Source organism: Grammomys surdaster, unplaced genomic scaffold (genome assembly GCF_004785775.1).
Source record: "Grammomys surdaster isolate TR1022 unplaced genomic scaffold, NIH_TR_1.0 218, whole genome shotgun sequence".
Classification (NCBI taxonomy): Eukaryota; Metazoa; Chordata; class Mammalia; order Rodentia; family Muridae; genus Grammomys; species Grammomys surdaster.
The window spans coordinates 2051408-2070816 of record NW_021604663.1 but is presented as its reverse complement, the minus strand read 5'-3'; the positions used below and the strand labels follow the sequence as shown (position 1 = coordinate 2070816).

The 19409-nt window shown below is 41.0% G+C and overlaps 1 protein-coding gene and 1 pseudogene across 2 annotated transcripts in view; one reads left to right on the top strand and one right to left on the bottom strand.

Annotated features, from left to right (window-relative positions):
• The window catches only part of Prkn (parkin RBR E3 ubiquitin protein ligase), a 1140372-nt gene that overhangs the window by 654896 nt on the left and 466067 nt on the right, over positions 1-19409 (bottom strand). The gene's annotated exons all lie outside the window — the stretch shown is intronic.
• LOC114625456 lies at positions 5695-6541 on the top strand (annotated as a pseudogene).

Below are 19409 nucleotides of genomic sequence, written 5' to 3'. Positions count from 1 at the left end.
GTGACACAAAGATAGCCAGTGTGAAGCTCGCCTGAGGGACAGTGAGTCTATAAACAGACAAGTGAATCATGCATGTTCACATACGTGGTGGGGGAGGGCAGGGAGGAAGAAAGAGATGGAGAGGGATGAGACAGAGACATGCAGAGGATATCAAATGACAGACTCGAATAGAATGGGTGTTCATTCCGATCTCTTAAAAGAGAATGTAGAGCAAGCAGTCTATGTAGCTGCTGAATGAAGGTGTGAGTGAATGCAGTGCACTGTGGTCAGGAGGCATCGTGTATGTGTGTGTGTGTGCGTGTGTGTGTGTGTGCATATATCCTAAGTGTGTGTCCCTTTTACAGTTAGAGAATGATTTGTTGTATTTAAAACCTGGAGAGTACTGTCAGAGGTAACACCCACTGGTGGGGCCTGCTAGATGCAGGTGCCTTGTTTCTAGAAGCGCTTCTCCTGTGAGCATCCACAGAGGCAGGGGCTGTCCATCTGCCATCCCTCATCCCACCATACTTCGTGAAGATGGAAATAAAGTGATTAACATAAGCATATGCCTAAATGCACAATAAGAAACAGTGGTAGAGACAGCAGGTCTGCCAGACACTTATCTTCTGTGCAGAAGCAAACCCCATGGCATGGGCTTCTCCTCCTCATTCTATGATAGGAGGCAGCACAGAGTCCAGAGAGCTGCCTGTGCATGGGCTGCAGGGGTTTCTCCTCAGTATTGGATGACTCCCAAGTAATGACACCAAGATTCTTGCCTAGGGCCGTGCAGAAAGAACGACAAATGGCTTTAGAACTCACAGAATGCAGCCCATCGGTTACCATAGTCACATGGGTGGGCCTTTGTGTGGTCTACTGAGTAACTTCTCTAATTGTTGGCTACCTTTGGCAGTAGCTTCTATAGGTGTCCGGATCAACTCCTGTCAGTGGCTGTAAGCACTGACCCTCAACAGCTGCCTGGCTCAGTTTACTCACCACATGGATGCCAAAGCCAGAGTCTTTGGCAGATTCTGCAAGATAGATTGGTCCTCAAAGGTTCTTAGCCTTCAACTGCAAAAATAGGTCTGATTGGTTTCGGATGACCTTAGAGCCTTTCTTCACTTAAATTATCCTTACATTTTAAGGGATTAAATTATTTTACCAATGTTGTCATGGTCCATTTTGGAGTGGCAAAGATATATTTTCACAGGTTTTTCCTCACTAGGGAATTAGCTAGACATCTTAAGTTGTATTTCTTAAGCATCCTCTTAACCTTTAATCTCTAGCTGCCAAATGTGTTTTCCTAGGCTTTAGTATCATGTCAACCCTGAGACTTCCACAGATGAGTCAGAAACTGCCTCTCCTGGGTCTCAAGATGTTTAACCTGTTCCTATTCCCTTTTATCCTAACTCAGCTTCCAGCTTTCTTCTGTGAAGTGTGGGCATTCCTTATCTAGAGTTTTCCCCACTTTACATTTTTTAATGACAGGCGTGTCCTTGAGCCACACGTCACCCTGTTCTATGTTGATCACTGCTAAAACACATTTAGATGCAATGCATTTAAGTACTGAAATGCAGGCCTTTATGTGCCTTCCATCAGGGTGGGTGGCATGCTCAATGATCACAATCAGCTCTCAGCTACTCTCCTGTCTCCATCATCCACTTCTGACACCAACACCACGGACACTTGCTTACAGTTTGAAGGAACTGCAGACATGCATTGAAACAACTGTCAGGTGATATCAGTGCACCATGTACCAAAAACGACTGTACAGTGTTCCTGCTCTGTTGTTTGGGCAAGGTACACTGCCACACTTTGACTACCTGCCTAGTACAGTTACTGGGAATGACTCCTCTCAGAGCCTTACTGCATAAAACCACTGCCTAGAATGTGTCCATCTGCACGTCAGCCTTTACTATCAAAATATGACCCATTTCACTATTTCCTAGCAAAATGAGTGCACGTGTGAGAAAGATGTTTGGAAATGCAAATTAAGAAAGACTGGATGCTCTTAAAACCCACAGGTACACTGATGGTTAATCTTGTTTGTCAACTTGAAGGGATTTAGAATGTCATGGAAGCTAACCTCTGAGCTGCTCTGTGAAGGATTATCCACACTGGGTTGAGGTGTAAAGACCAAACCTAAATATGGGAAATGCCACTAATAGTCTAGATCCCAATGGACCTGAGGGGCCCCAATGGACCCCAATGGATCCTGACTGAACAAGTGAGAAAAGACAAGCTGACCACATGAGCTTCATAGCTCTGCTTCCTGACTATGTGAGGCTGTCATGGCCTTCTGCTCTGACCACCATGCCTTTCTACCCTAAAAGACTGTACTCTATACTGTGAGCCAAAGTAAATCCTCCCTTCGATTGCTTTAGTCAGACTTTCACTGTTGCAGCAAGTGACAAGTGTGCATACCCAAATCTTATATTTTCTGTGTTGTGTGCCCATAGAAGTATCAGAAGAAGGGGGCATCATAGACCAAGTTATGCTTCCTGTGAATGCATGGCTGGGTGTGGCCACAGAAAGCATGTGTGGCCAAATTACAGAAAAGTGGACAGGGAAGGAAATATTAAGAAAAAGTACAGATTGTGAGTGGAGAGTCCAGGGGAGACTTGCACAGTTAAATTTTTACCTGGAAATGATAGCCGCCCTTGACTTTGAACAAAGCATTGCATATAAAAACAATATTTCCAAGAGCAGAAGGCAAACCCTTCAGCAGTTTCAGCCACTTGGATCCCAAGTGATCCAGATGGACTCTGATGGTCACTGATGGATCCCTGACGGATGCCAATGGATCCTGATCCTGTTGTCTCCTTAGTATCTTTACTGCACACACATTTCCACTGCAAACAGTGAAAGGGCACTGCTCTTCTCTCCCCTTCACACCCAGCTATGTCAGTGTTCTCCTGGACCCCTGAGAGATCTCCATCTTTTCCATCTTTTCCAAGCTGCTTCGTTTATAGGCAAGTTCCCCATCCAGCCCTAGGTCTCCTACCAAGAAATATTGCTCACTCGCATGTCTCGAAATCGGGGAAGGTGCCCACTATCTAAGCTCTGTTGGGCTTCTGTTTTGAGTGTCTCCAAGACATTCTTCTATGTCAAGCTTTGTTGCAGCACTCACTGGGGTCTTCCTGTGCTAGACCATGAACATCATGAGGATATTCAAGGCAGACATGACTGCTGGCTCTTTGATGTCCAGCACACGGCAGAAAATAGTGAAGGGCTGTTACAGTGAAACTATAACATGTGGTTACTACAATAAGTTACCATGGTGCATCACTGAAGTGGTTTCTCCATCTGTTTTATGAATTCTTGCTTTTATTCCTCAAGAGGTCAAGTGCCTCAGAGATATGCTACAGTAACGTACAGGTACAGCCCACAGGGTAAATAGATTTTCTTGATACTAGAACACTTAGTCCATATCACTGTATAAAAGGTCACAATGCTTTGGAAAGAGGCTAGACACAGGAGCCCCAGTGTCAGCCAACTCTGTCCCCTCACTCAAGTCTTATTCATGACTCTACAGTTATGTGTTTGTACTAGAAGCATCTTTATGAGAAAAGTCATCCAGGGACTTAAAAGACAATTCAAGGTACTTTCAAAGAGTCCCTGCTATGGTCTGAATGTCTCCATCCCCAAATTTACACTGTGAAGCCTGATCCCCAGTGTGACACCAGTAAGAGGTGGGTGTTTGAAGAGGGGATGTCCTAGTGGCACACCCCTCCTGAGTGAGCCAGTGCCCTGCAAAAGAGGCTTTTATAGCTCTGCCTGTCAGGAGACAGAAAGAAGAGGCCATCGATGAGGATGCTAAGAGCTTGCTCGGACTCTGTGAGTGCCTGGCTCTTAGATTCCCAGCTTTCAGAAACTAGGAAAATTGACTGTTATTTAAGTCCTGTGCATATGAGAAACATGCTTCCTCCTGTTGAATATTGACATTGAGAATGACATAAAAGCATTATTAAGCTAAAGAGAAGGCAAAAACCAGAAAATCATATTAGTTAAAGAAAGATTTTAAAATGGCCCCCATTGAGGATAAAGGTATGTATGTGTCAGGAAGTTTGGAGGAAAAATGATGAATGTAATAGTCCTCCCAAACTGGCGTCAGCTGACTGCCCAGTTTCTACCCACCCAAGACTGTGCCTATAGCCCGCACATGCGGGAAGTTCACATTCCCCTGGCCTCCTTCACATTTCTTCTGCCTGTTTCCCAAACATGGTCTCTCAGTTTAGAGTGTCTCTTTTGCTTTGATATTGCTGCATAATTATAAATTTCTGTTTTCATCAGTCTTTAAGAGTTTCAAAATTCTAACAACTTGATATGATCAAACTTACTGAAAATAAAACCAAATCCACATACATACATATCAATACATGCGTGCATACATACAAAAGTGCACATGCTTCCAAAGCTTATGGAATGGGCCTATTGGTGCTAAATGATTATGCACTTACAGGGCTGCCAGAGAACGGGGGAGGGGGGCGAGGTCTGTCTGATGGGCTACAGTGTGCATTCGATTTGAGTGAAGCACATACAACCAGACAGTAACTACTTTGAGCCACATCTTTGTCTGGGAATAGTGATCCTGACCTGGATAATAGTGATTATCCAGCATTGTTCACCTATGGTGACTACACAGTCACAGAAAGAAGCCACTTTATACCCACTGAGCAGAATTTAGATCTTGGTATCAACAAGATCAGCACCTGAATTCTGTATTTATCACTTTCAAGCTGTGTGGCATTTGTTTGGCTTTTATTTTTCTAACTTAAATGTTCTCACCTTTGTGATGGAAGAACAGAGAATTATTCTCCCTGAATGGTATGAGTGGTAAGTGTCAGAATAAGAATGGATCCTCACCCGGGAGAGGATGCAAGGGAGGGAGAACAGCACTTACGTGCTCCTCATTTGGATGACTGCTTTAATGGCCTAAGAGACCTTGTGATGATCTAGGGTGTTCAACTTCAGAATTTCTTTCCTTACATTTATATCACATCTGTAACCACTTCTATATAAATACACACCCTCCTCATAATACACATTAATCATTGGGTAACTTTTACAACCCTGGCATACTTCATTTTAAAACACTCAAAACCTTTAAATAAGCAGTATCTGCTAACCCATGTTAATGAGAGTGATGACTGGAAGAAGGTATGCGCACAGAGGCCTCCTGAGCCGCACACTATCACACATCACACACTGTGAAGGGAAGCCAGTGGAGCAGCCAGCTCAGGAGAAACAGGGAGAGCGTATGTAGGGCCGACACCAGCCAGTGCTCCTCCAGAATATATGGAAATGCAGTAATGTCCAAATGAGTTTTGTTGCAAAACGATTTTTCCTTTACATTGTTTATCAGCGAACATTTAGAGGTTTTGGCAAAAATGTAGCAACTGGTGAAAAACAACATTTATTATTTTAGTTTATATTAGTAAGTCAAATCCCTAAGGAGAGCTATAGATGTAGAAGAGGTTTGCGACTGAATTAACAAAGCTATTAGGGTAACAGATGAAATAAGATCCAGGAGTCAAATAATGTGTCTATAAATCTTTATCTGCATCTGTAAATTTTGCAACCTCTTGGGCTGCTTTCTTGGTACCTGGAGAAGAAAATTATTATTTTAATTCAAAAAGCCAGTAGGTATAAACATATTCTGAGACTTAGAAATACACATTTTTTAAGATTCTTAATCTAGCCCTTTTGGCTCTCTGATCGGCACCATGGCGGTCGGCAAGAACAAGCGCCTGACGAAAGGTGGCAAGAAGGGAGCTAAGAAGAAAGTGGTTGATCCATTTTCTAAGAAGGACTGGTACGATGTGAAAGCTCCAGCAATGTTCAATATTAGGAACATCGGAAAAACACTAGTCACAAGGACTCAAGGGACCAAAATTGCATCTGATGGCCTCAAGGGTCGTGTGTTTGAGGTGAGCCTTGCCGATCTACAGAATGATGAAGTTGCATTTAGAAAATTCAAGCTAATTACTGAGGACGTTCAGGGCAAAAACTGTCTGACTAACTTCCATGGCATGGATCTTACCCGGGACAAAATGTGCTCCATGGTCAAAAAGTGGCAGACTATGATTGAAGCTCACGTTGATGTCAAGACGACCGATGGGTATTTGCTCCGACTTTTCTGTGTTGGCTTCACTAAAAAACGCAACAACCAGATAAGAAAGACATCCTATGCACAGCACCAGCAAGTCCGCCAGATCCGCAAGAAGATGATGGAGATCATGACCCGAGAAGTGCAGACTAATGACTTGAAGGAAGTCGTTAATAAACTGACTCCAGACAGCATTGGGAAAGACATAGAAAAGGCTTGCCAGTCCATTTATCCTCTTCATGATGTCTTTGTTAGAAAAGTAAAAATGTTGAAGAAACCCAAGTTTGAATTGGGAAAGCTCATGGAGCTCCATGGTGAAGGCGGTAGTTCTGGCAAAACAACTGGAGATGAGACAGGTGCTAAGGTTGAGCGAGCTGATGGATATGAACCACCAGTCCAAGAATCTGTTTAAAATCCAGATTTTTAATAGTGACAAATAAAAAGTCCTATTTGTGAAAAAAAAAAAAGATTCTTAATCTATTTGCATACAAAAATATCACGAGCTTGTTTTTAACCCTGTTACTTTCCTAATAAAGATATAAAAAAAATAGTTTAAAATTGCCCTTGAATGCACCCATCACTCAGCACGTACACAGTCCTAAATGGGGCAGGGCTGGGAGAAGTTCTGGAGTTGAGTGGATCTTCAACAACATGAAAGATCAGAGGAACATGACAGGCTTGAGCATCTTGAGAGACAGATGTAAGTTGTAACTCTCAGGTTGTAAGTTCCCAGAGTCCCAAAAGAAAAGAACTCCACTGTAGAGACCTTGGGGGAGCAGTGAAGGTCAGACTGGAACAGAGGCAAAGGAAGAGAGACAGGGAGTCTAAATTGTGTTTTTATGTTGTTTTGTTTTAATGAAAAAGAGAGAAATTGGGTTCCTGATGGTTCCTGGAGGAAATACGAAGGCTATTTACTAAATGGCACATGATTTGCAAAGTACTGCATCAAGGTCATAAGTTCTATGACCTTGGACTTGTGCAGATGAGAATGAGTGAACCATACCTAATATCCTATTACATTTACAGGAACTGTGAAGTTGGGATATCACTCTCATGCACATCAGGAAAGGTACGTGTGAGGGGGCAGATTGCCTGAGACAGCATGTGAACAGGCCATGCTGGGAAGGGGGTTTTGCTCCTCTGAACTCCAGGAAGACGCACAGGCTGTTGGAATACACATCTATGAGGTCAGTAAAACTGTTTTTTGCCTCCCATCTGAACAAAGCAAGAATGGACGTGGGATAGCAATATTAATACTGGAATTTGGGTTAAGGACAAAAATTCAGTCTTTAGAAGTTGGCAGCCTGGTTTCAATTGTTTGGTGTGTGTGCGTGTGTGTGTGTGTGTATGTATGTATATATATATATATATATATATATATATATATATATATATATAACATATAATATATATAATATATTACATACATATATGTAATACATACATATATGTATATATATTACAGCTTAGAGAGTGCTTTGAGAACCAGCCAGATACAGGTGCAGAACATTTTACAGTGAGGAAGAAGCCAGGAGAAGGTTCAGAAGAGAGACAGTGCAGTGACTGTGCCCAGGCACTTCAAGGACACAGAGCTTGCTCAACTAGAATGTCTGAGTAGAAATGAATGGAAATGGAAGGAAGTCGAAAACTCTTGGATGAGCTAGTTAAAGGCTTTGAAGCAGAGAGTGAGGGCTTATACTTGCTTCTTTTTAGAGTGAAAGCTACTCTGAGATCAAAGCTGTAGGTGAAAGGCAAGGTTGACAGCAGTGCTGAGAATTGATTGGGGGGAGTTTTTGATGGAGACAGGGTGCATCAAAAAGAGAAAGATGCCATTCCATTCTGCTTGTAAGTAATTACAATAATGACCTACGCTAGTGCTGTTAGAACTAAAGATTACAGTCCATTATTACAACAGGGCTATATTACATGAGAAAAAACTCCCAACTTTTAAGTGAAAATATTCACACTCATTCCAATTATGTCAACTCAGTTATTGTATGTACATTAGAGAAGAAATACATATGTTATCATTATAAAATCTATCACTATATCTGAATCAAATTGTATAGGGTACAATCCTATTGATGCCAAGTTAATAAGAGGACATATTTGATAAGGAGTTAATTCACCCCATAAGATAGACTGGTTTATAATAATTGTAAGGTAATATTGATTAAAGGTACTGAATAATTTTTACTTCTATTCTAGACTATCTGGCCTAACTGAATAGAAAGAAAACCAAACAAAACTTCTAATATCTAAGTAATCCAATGAGAATGTAGAATTAGATCATAACCATGAAGTGACTGGGGAGGACGAAGAGCCTTCCTTCTTCAATGGTTGAACTGTTATAGATTTCTACCCACAGACGCAACACAAAGATGAAAAAAAATAGTGTTTAATAATCTCTTTGTTTCAAAATCATTTGAAAAACCAAAACCAAAATTAACAAACAAACCAAGTTGGAGTCTTTCCTTGGCAGAGTTCAAGAGAATCCTGAGAACATTTCTCTTTGCTTCCCCCATGAATGGTGGGTTTGAGAGCTGCCATTGCCCCAGAGATGATAGAGCATTAAGAACAGTGTTAGAGTTAAAGGCAGGAGGCACCAGCCGTGGAGGGTGGCCTTCAGACTCTTCTCTGATGTCTCTTAGCACTTTATCATAAAGAAACACCAGACCAAGTCATTTGAAGAGCAAAATAAAACTTCCTGAGATTGACTAGGAGAGTGGCGGGGTAGGAGGCAATGAATACACATCCACTAACTCCCTCCAAATACACCTCCTCCTCCAATGCCAGGCCTGGGGGCTTCCTCCTGAACCCCCCATCCTTAGATCTGTTCATAATCAGAAAAGGCTCAATACTTCTCCATGTATGGTAGGACAGAAATTTATCCTGCTACTGTTGTTACTTGATTTGGACTTATCTGGTTTTCTCTTACAATCTTCCTGTTGATTGTGGGACAGACCCAAGTGTGTACTGGGTGATGGATGAAATGTGACTCACTGGGTCTATTTAAAAACTGAAAGAGACAGCGCTTGGCAAACTTAGCAATTATCCCTAAAGGAGTTTGCTATCAGCAGAGAGCAATGAGAATGTAATTGAATTTATTCAAGTATATTAAAACAGGATTATATAGCACATGTAAGAGTACACATTAACACATTATAATACATGGCTTATACATTATGTATCATATACAATGTACATATTATAATTATATAATACAGGATAATCACATATTATATACAATTATTATATAAATGTATATTATATATACATACCTTATGTATTATCTATAATGATGTGTCTATATATAAGAAAGAGTTTATGTCTCTAGTAGGAGGCAGTCTAAACCCTGACATGTCCATTAGTAAGAGTCACTGAGGGTAACTCTATTGGTACACACTAGCTTTTGGGATATAACCTTTGTACTTAGTAATATTCATATTCAACTCTGTTTCAATCAGGTCATGTAGTCTCCAGCTCACTAAACTCTGCCTGGTGTAAGTGCCACCCCTTCATTCAGGTGTCACAAATCTTACACATCTAAGCAGTCTGTTTTGGTTACTGAGCCATCCAGTGCAGACTTAAATTCAGATTCTAGAATGAAATTCAAATGTGTAATTTGGGGCAAGTTAGTTAACCTTCTTAGGGATTAAGCTTTCTTATCCCTCACAAGAGGTCTGCTGTGGTAAACTTGGTGAAGAGATATCATGTGACAGTCTCAGAGTCCTGCTCACTGTTGGGGGTTCATTGTTGCCAATTGCATGTTGTTTGGCTGAGTTGTGGATTTTTGCTTTAACTACAAGGATTATAGCAGAGAGATTCAGGTCATTTATGTCTTTGTTATTGCAGGGGATTAATTCCTAACCACAGAGCAGGATTGGAGTTTATTACTGATAGATATTTGCCCAACTGTGAAATGGGTATGGTGTTCCCATAGCAACATTAAATCCTCAGGGGAAGGGAAATATCCCAACAGGTAAAAGAATTGCCTTACATCACAGAAATTTAAAATGATTAAGTACAGCTTAATTAATCCAGTGAGTGTGGGAATGGTTCAGAGATGCAGGCATGAAATCTGAAAGGATTTCGTACCCTCTGCCTCATTTTTCACATTTCCAAAGCAAGAATTCAAAAGCATAGCCAAGTAAAAATACAGGATCAAAGCTATCAAAGAAATATCATTTTCGAAAAAAAATCTAGCTATCAGTTTCTCCTTTTATAAATGATTTTATTTCAAATTAATTTAGAACCATGAAAAATTTAAGAATATTATTGTGTTGTCCAGGCTTTGGAATGAGATAAGTGTAGATTAGGCTCTTGACTTGCCACATATAAGTAGGATCAACAATCATCGGAGAACTTTGCTAGCTTCTGTAGGGCCAGTGCTTTTGTTTATAATACAGAGACAAGGTTCATATGTATGTGTACAAGTACTCTAGTAAAGAAACATTTCTGCTTCCACAGCTGATCTTTATTCTGCCTGTAAGGAAGACTGATATGTGGCCCGTTGCTGCTGTTAAATAAATGAAAGACAATTGCTTAGTAAATAGAGACAGTCTCCTTACTGAGTAACTGTCCCTAAGAGGGGTGGCTGTCCCCTGAGGCGAATGGCTGTGACAGCTATGAGAACAGCTGTGAAGATTACAGACCTGGTGTGCACAGCTTAAGTGTATCTGGGACTTGCTTCTCCAGTTGGATCACCTGCTATGGAAATTGCCCTTCCAATGTAGGCAACTAGGGAATTAGAGAAATGACTATTTCCAGACTATCTTTGCCTATTGTGCTGCTGCTGTAAAGCAGAACTGAGAGTGGGTAATTTGTCAGCAATGGAAACTCGGTGCTTCACATTTCTAGAGCCTGGAAAGTATGGTACAACCTACTGGTGCCTGAGAGCATGTCCTGCTGTGTTATAAAATGACAAAAGGCATCAGATGACAGAAGGGTGAGGGAGAGGAAGAGAAAGAGGAGGGAGGGTCTGAACGCATTTTTACTAGCTAGCCTAATCTCTGCTATTTATTGAGTTTATTGGGAAGGTGGAACCTTTGTGGCCTAATCAACTCTTACCCATCCTTTTAACACCATGACAAAGGCAACTGGATTTCCGTATGAGTTTGGGGAGGAGACAGACTTTCGAGACTTGGTCCTGATGTTGGGCCTCAGCTATGGTAGGACTGATATCAGTGAGGCAGAAATACACAAGACTGTCTCCCTTTACTTATGAAGGCATGTACAAAAGGGAGAGGTGCTAATAAAGTGGGGAGATAGGAAAAGTCCAGCCATCTAGAACTCAATGGGCTGAAGGCCTAATAGGAGTTATCTGTACAGAGGTCACCCAGACATTTGCAAGGGACTTATCCTGTCTCACTATGTCAGGGGCTAACAAACCTCAATGCTCACCGATAGCTGGGACAGCTTTGGGGAGAAGCCTCAGAGGGCAAGAAGCCACTGGCAGTCACTAGAGGACAAAGTCGTCACAAAGGAGTCAAGCGACCTCTCAGTTGTGGCTCTTCTGGAGCTCCCAGCACTGCTTCAAGATGAGTCTAAAGATCTGGCTGATCCCAAGGAGCCCATCGCTTGCACAAAAACCATGCTTTACCAGGATATCATGTAACACAGCACTTAACAACATGAAGTCTAAAATGTCTGCAGCCCAGTAAATATTGCCGGAGGGTGCAAAGAAACAGGCCATTTGAACATAGGCAGAAGAGGAGCAAGCCATTGTAAAAGATGCAGATACTACACAAGGAAATGAGAAGGCAGCGATGGCTGGCTACTATGACATATGTGTTGCCCATGTACGAGAAGGTAGCAGAAAAGTGACTGTGATTAGATGCATAGATGCTACATAGAGAAGCAACAAATGCAATCTTATCTAAGCATACACTGAAGGGATGGCTGTCTGGTTAGACAGCTCGAGGAACTGCAACGGGGACTATCCACATTTGTGCTCACAGAGAGGTCAACACTCTTGACTCCTGGGAATAGGAATTGAGAGGAGATCTGACATAGAAGAAATGTATTTTTCCAAGGCAACAAGGGCAGCAAAACAAAGGCTGAGGATTTCTAGCGGGTTGGAGATGGCTAAAGGACAAGGGACCACAGGGAAGGCATGGTGAGCTCACATCATCTTATACCAACAAGATGGGAGACAACACCCAAAATGGATTTTGTGCAATACTGGAAAAACATTTTTTTACGCTTGTGGCTGGTGAGCTTCATGGCACTATCATTTTTGGACGTGAGAGGAGGGACATGAAAGTCAACACACTTTGTTTCGGCATCAGCAGCAGTGTTTCCTGTTAATGCCCCTTGATTACTTAATCATTGCCACCTTGAGTTCTTCGGCAGGGCTGAAACAGAGCAAAACATCTACAGAAACATAGATCTCCTTGCACATAGTAGGGCTATGGAGATACACAAAGGACCTGCAAGTCCACTAAAAAGTGAGGCAACATGGTGTCCAATGTCCATGGGGATGTCAAACAGCAAAGAACTCAGAGCATACCTCAGCGAGAAGCCGGGGGTGCCGATGGTAGGTAAAGAGCATTTGCATCTGGTAGAATGGAAACAAACTGGACTCTTCACAGCCTTATGGGGATCTCCATTCATGGGCTACTGGGTTCATTTTGCCCAAAACAGTGCTTTTCCACCTGTGGATTGTGACTGCTCCCCTTCAGATGCTTACATTACGATTCATAACAGTAGCAAAATTACAGTTCTGAAGTAGTAACAAAATAATGTGATGGTTTGGGGTCTCTACAACACGAGTGACAGTATTAAAGGTTGCAGTATTAGGGAGCTTGAGGACCACTGGCCTAACGCATTCCTTAGAGTGAGCTGGTGCTCTCATGTCAGCTGTGGATACATGGGGCACATGCTTGCAAACACCACCCTCAAGAGGCAGAGGAGGGTAAAGTAAGATTGTTTCAGCCAAAAGCAGGAAAGACAAAAAGGGGGAGGGACAAAGAGGGGAAAAGGAGAAAAAACAAGGGATGGAAGGAGGAAAAGAGGGAGGAGAAAAAGAGAGAAAGGAAAAATGAAAAGGAGGGGGGTACATAGAAGCACTTAAAACATTAGTGCAAGCTGCAAGGGACAGGTGCCCAAAGCCCCAGATCCATATGGTAGGAACACTAGGAAGTACTTGTAGGTGCCGATTGGACCCTCTGTGGGAAGTGCTTAGAAACCTAGTAGGAATTGTTTTAGGCCTTAAGACTCTGTCAGGCATTGAAATAAAAGCTATTTGATCAAGATAACCAAATACAAACAGTCTTATTTCATTTTTGGCAAATAAATGTCACTGATGGCTTCCTGAATTGTAAAGGGTCTTGCAAGATATGTTTGGAGAAAAGTTGGTATTGTGAATGACATAAGCCTCCATTTGACTCTGTGGAGACAGTGTGGCGAGTTAGCTCTGAGGGTAACAGTATGGCCCTCGATGGTTTCTGACCATCTTCTGGATTTTGCCCTGTACCCCACTCTCTCCTTCAACCTCCCTCAGGTCCCTGTTTAAAATTAGTCTCCAAGACTAAACCCACCTTTTCTTTTTAACCCTAGGCTTATTTGTCATGATGATTTAGGAGGGAAGTTGAGAAACACATCAGGACAGGTGATCACTTGCAGACATACAACTCTTTCAACGCCTACTGTGTTCAGAGTCAGTTTGTACGGCATCTATCTTGGCAATAAAAATTGTGCTTGGCTGCAGACGTATGCAGTGCAGAGAAGGGAAGGAAGCATGGTAACTGAAAAACAAGGCAGGATGTGTGAGCTCTGTGTGTGTGTGTGCACGCGCATGCATATTTCTGTGTGTGTTTCAGCAGAGAGAAGCGCTCTGTGTTTCCAGCTTCCTTTCAAAGGAGAATGGTGTTATTTTGGTCGGCTTCCTTGTTTTCTTTTACAAGCACACAATGCCACTAGAGGAATAAGACAACTGTCATATCTATGAGAGTTGCCAAACAACCTCAAACCAGTCCAAAAGGAGCTCCCTTACCAGCTCTACAAAAGAAAGCAATTTAGTTCAGAACAGGCAGATGGATTGTGTCAGAAATATTGACTATTATAAAGCTGTGTTTTTCCAAACAAAAGCCTATATGCGATAATCTTTTCTTTTTGCAACAGGGTTTCATGTAGCCTAATCCAACCTCAAATTTACTACAGGAGGCTGAGGCTGGATTTGAACTCTGGATCGTTCTGTGTTCACCCCGCAACTGCTGAGATTTATAGGCAAATCTTTAAAGGTATATTATAAAAGCACTGTAAGAATATGTATGATACTGTCACTACTTAGAAGGGGATGCAGTTCACATTTCTGTAAACTTTGACTTTTAAGCAACTTAGAAAATGATTCACACAAGATATACATTAGTAGTGTCCAGTAAGGTTTAAGAAAAGCCGCAGCAGCCAAGTCTCAAACTTTGAAACTCTATACCTAACCTTTCAAAATCAAATAACTTCTTATCCTTCATTTTTATGATTTTCTGTAAGTGAGTTGCGATTTTCATTTTGAATTGTGTCACTGTAGCAGTTATAAGAGGTAGCACTTTTAAGAGGTGCTTAAGTTATGGGACACCACCCTCATCAGTGGGTTGAGGGCATAGTCATTGTGGTCAGCTATTATGGGGAGGAGTAGCTCAGCTATGCAAACAGAGTGTGGGCCTTTATTTCCTTTACCTGCCAATGATGAGGTGGCAAGAGGCCCTTGTTGGCTGCTGCAACTCTGTCTTGTACTCCCCAGCCTCCAGAAGCTTGAGTCAAATAAGCTTCTATTGCTGATCATGTATCCAGCCCAAAGTATTCTGATACAACAGCAGAAGTCAACAAAAATCATTAAGTGAGATATACTTAGCACCAGGCATGATTTCCCTCCTGCTGACCAGGTCTTCAATCCAGACAGCTGTCAGTTATTGTCAAGATATGGGGGTTTTCCATGCCTTGTGTTGGGGTTTTTCTTCTATGGATTTATGCCTCTAGTGGAGGGCATTGTCAGCCCAAGAGATATAACTCCATTTAAATATATTATTATAAATATATAATGCTAAGTATATATAAAATAATAAGATTCACTGAAGCTTCATCAAAGCATGTCTAGTACTAGAAACCTAGCCACCTAGTGAGGTCATTGACCTTAGAAAAGAATCTGCTGCTATCACTTTACTACACCAGCATTATTCCTAGCTACATTCTAAACCAAATCCTTAAACCCACAGCTAAGTGCAGCTCTCATCAAAGAACCTTCTCTTTATAGTAAATGGAGGCCATCACAGAACTCACAACAGGTTATAATGAGGAGTCCAGCAGGTCACATAGAGACAGCCCTGATGGATTATATCTAGAACGCAACTTCTGTCCCTAAGACTCAGGAAACATTGTGATGGATAAGATGAAAAGATTGTAAGAACCAGAGGATCAGGAAGGCTGCTGTGAGATAATGTCCTCTAAAGAATAACAGGAAAGCTACAGGCATGGTACCTCAACAATATGACTGCTTAAGTAAGACTCGAATGACAATAATATCAACAGGCATGCTTATACAGAAAGGAAATCTGAGAGGGTCCCACCCCTTGACAAACATGCTATAGGCACCTAATGACGGCAGAGAAAGGGGCAATTCGCCTTTCCTAGAAATGAGACTTCTAAGTAGTGATCAGACAGGAAATAATATACACACAAGCATGAAAAGTGGATTCAGGAGTTTGTATTTACATATTTATGACTATCTATTCAAATAATGAAACAGTAACAATCAAACAGAAGCTATCAATTTGAGAGGGAGTTAGCGATTATATCCAAGGGGTTACAGGAAGAGGACTTGGGAGAGGTTGGAGGAAGAAGAGGGAAAGGTTGAAGTGATGCAAATATATTTTTATTAAAATTAGTTACACACATACAGAGAGAGAGAGAGAGAGAGAGAGAGAGACAGAGAGAGAGAGAGAGAGAGAGAGAGAGAGGGACTTTAACTGCAGTCAGTGTGAGTGCACTCCAAACAGCATGATGCTTGTTCAACCTAATGTATTCTTTTGTCTTGCTATTCGACCCCTTTCCAAGTTGACCAAGTTGACTTCGATATTTTATGATATATTTTAAAATCACAGTAATAAAACAAATGAAACAAGTTCAATTTAGATACAATATGTATAAACTGCCTTTGGCAACCAATATCAATAAAGGAGAAACATTAAAGCAGCTGAACAGTAAATGTATGGTACTACTGTATAGAATATTTTGAATAAATAACACATACTGAGGGGAAGCAGGAGCCTCAAGAGGATGGACTCCCACAAAGGCCAGGCACGCCCACTCCCACTTTAGCTGCAAGGTCGTCCTAGTCATGATGTCAGTCATGCTGCCCAGGAGCAGTAGTGCATTACCCTATCTGAAAACAGTATAATCCAATGAGATAGATGATCACCAAATCTTTTCTATCCACAAATGTACGATATCACACATGACCTGTCAGTTGGCATCTTCTGACTGATTTAAGCCATCTGTTTGACCATGAATTCAAGTATGACCATGCAGGCCAATAATACATTACATTGCTAAGCTATTGTAGGGCTTTTTTTTTTTTTACAGTTCAGGAGGCTCAATTATACAATTGTAATAAATCAGAAAATCACAAAAACAAAGGTGAAGTGTGAAATGGATGAAGAAAAATAGAGCACACACTAAGGAGGACTATCATGGGAACTGAAAGCAAGGTCCAGATGAACACATTAGCAACACAACACTGGTTCAGAATCATCCAGCACACACACACACACACACATACACACACACACACACACAGAGAGAGAGAGAGAGAGAGAGAGAGAGAGAGAGAGAGAGAGAGAGAGAGAGAGCGCGCTAGAGCTGCCTGGTGGTCAACAGCTGAACAGTCTACACTCAGACTTTTTGGATATACATTCTGTTTCTGAATGTACTAGATGCTTGACCATATTCAAATGAGTTAAGCTTGTTGTGCCTTTATTTTGACATCTAAACAATGGAGGTATAGTTGTTCTCCTTGATAGGCTTGTTACAGAGAGAAGTCACATAACACTTATACTTTGAACTAAGAGAAAAATACAGGAATATGACTTTCAACTATGTGAGCATTCTAACCCTTTGCTTTCCCCATTTATATCACAGGACAATAACAAGGAAATGAGCAAGTCTATATGAATCTTATTTGAGCTAATATTTGTATAGCATTGCTCATAGATTGAAACACAGCAAGCAATCCATAGACATTAAGTCACAAATTAGTGCTACTGTGGCACGAGCCTGGCTTTAATAAGCACTGTCAATGTTCTTGAAACCATCCTCAATATTTTTCGTCACGAACTCATTTTATCCTAACAACAGTCTGTAAGGCAGATTTTTGTAATTATCTTCATTATAGAGAGTACAGGTAGGCATAGGGAAATAATTCTGATTCATACTCCAGGTCTGAGAAAAGCTAAGGAAGTAAATATAAAAATTAATTTTGAAACAAGGCACTAATCCTACCTAATGTAGCCAACCAACACTTTATATTTTCTTCTCAGTTAATTCCTAATTTTGTGAGTGAATTGATCTAGATAATTTACTACTTTGGCAGTTAGCACATAGCATGTGATTCTAGGAGATTTTCTTTATTAATTGTACACATCAGAGGCACCAGACACTCTGGCAGAAAGCTACTTGTCTCATCAGCCTACATTCTCCCTTCTTCATTACTGAGTAATAAAATATTCAAGGGGGTGAAATATCTGCTCAAAGACTTTATCTCCCAGCCCTCCTTATAAGAAGCAATCATTAAATCATTTCTGGCTGATAAAATGTAAGCAAGCAGTTAGAGTTTGCTATCTATTAAATATTTTGACTATCACTGGGCAAACATTTTGTTTGCCCCCATTAAATACTTTTGGCCATGAGGTGACTTTGAGCTAACAGCAGTATATACCAGTATATACTACTAACCATGGCTGGGAAGTAGGAGAGATCTGCCCTCCTTACTCAACTGTATATAAGCTTTGAGTGACCTACTACCAGACTACTGTAGAGAAAATAGCCCCATGTTGCATGTGAGTCAGTGCAACTGTTTGTTTCTATTCCTAGCAAAATAATAAATTTCAAGCTAATATGGGTGATAGTGTTAACTGGAAATCAAGGACAAACAGGATGTATTTGAATAAAATAAGAATACAAGTAATTAGATATAATATAATATTGTAGATGTTATTTACCTCCTGAGGCGGTGAAGCCAGACTGAGCAATAAATTTGTAAGCTATCGTCTAGCTCACGAAGGCAGGAATGAGCATTTCTCTATCAATCTGGTATTGTTATCATGATCAAAACTATCATTTAGTACAGAGTGAATGGTATATTGATTAAAGCCTACTACCTGGCTTGCTTAGAGAAATCTACATATTTTTCTCTATTCAATTTGCTTGAAAGTGCTTTATAGCTCTGAGGGGAGAGGAAGGCCATGGCAGTAAGGCCTGCTCACGTGGCCTTTCCTCTAAATGAAGCCCTGACCTCTTTGCCACCTTTACTTTTGTTGGGGTTAACAGAGCGTGCTGCAAGAGATCCTCAAAGGCAACCTTTAGCAAAGTGCAGATCTCCAATAAATGAATATTCTCTCATCATGATAAAAGCAGTATAAAATATGCAAGATTGATTTTAATATGCACAGTTGTACATCTTTCAAAAGGTTGGTGAGCTATCACATATAATAAGGTAACAAGAAAGCACTTTGTAAGACTGTTCAAAGCACTTTGTGGTGGTAATGAATTCTTGTAACTTCTTTCTAAGAAAGAAAGGGAGAATTTATTTACTAAGACTTAACAGATTAGAGCAAGTTTCCAAAGGTCATCTGGTCTACCTTTGTGATATTCCAGAGCACTGGCCACTTGACATCTGAGGGAAGGTCACATGGGTGATGGGATATTCACTCCTGTGAAGGTAAGCTGTGTTGGAGAGTTATGCTGCTGCACATTGGTCCACAGAGCTGGCTTCTAGCAGTCTTAGCAGCTCTGTGCAAATACTAAAAGCTAGATCAATCTTTAATCTCAGAGGAAGTTGAAAGCAATGGTCTTACTGGTGCTGTCAACATTCACTGTAATATACTATACTGCACAGTGGAACGTCCCTGTTACCTGACCTACCACCAATCAGAGCACATTGCCAGCTAGCTACCACCTATCTGGTCATACAAGTGGAATAGTTCTCACAGATGTTATCAGCTTATTCATCATAAGTAGGATTATATAATACACTATGCACTCAGTTCATTTCTGAACTCTAACCACTCTCCTTGGCTCATTTATTCTCCACAATAAAACTTATTAGCAAAAT